The sequence below is a fragment of the Etheostoma spectabile genome, chromosome 23 (genome assembly GCF_008692095.1).
Source record: "Etheostoma spectabile isolate EspeVRDwgs_2016 chromosome 23, UIUC_Espe_1.0, whole genome shotgun sequence".
NCBI classification, from domain to species: Eukaryota; Metazoa; Chordata; class Actinopteri; order Perciformes; family Percidae; genus Etheostoma; species Etheostoma spectabile.
The window spans coordinates 1,033,784-1,034,000 of record NC_045755.1 but is presented as its reverse complement, the minus strand read 5'-3'; the positions used below and the strand labels follow the sequence as shown (position 1 = coordinate 1,034,000).

At 38.7% G+C, this 217-nt stretch overlaps 1 protein-coding gene across 1 annotated transcript in view; it reads right to left on the bottom strand.

The window, feature by feature from the left end:
- Positions 1–217, bottom strand: part of LOC116673449 (EF-hand calcium-binding domain-containing protein 6) — a gene marked incomplete in the record, with an annotated part of 41,057 nt that overhangs the window by 36,909 nt on the left and 3,931 nt on the right.

Genomic DNA, 217 nt, shown 5'->3' with positions numbered 1-217 from the left:
GGAAATTTACTTAAAGTATAAAAGTAAAAGTAGCCTTGCGAACGACAAAGCTACTTGGACCAGACACGCTGAGAAACTACAGTGGACATGGAAAAAATGCTCTTTATATGTCATTGCCTACATTTTAAATGGCTGTCTGCCACTTGGCCCAAAAAATATAGCCTATTTATTGTGACAGAGACTCCAGGTCAATAAGATTCTGACCGAGTAGCAAGAT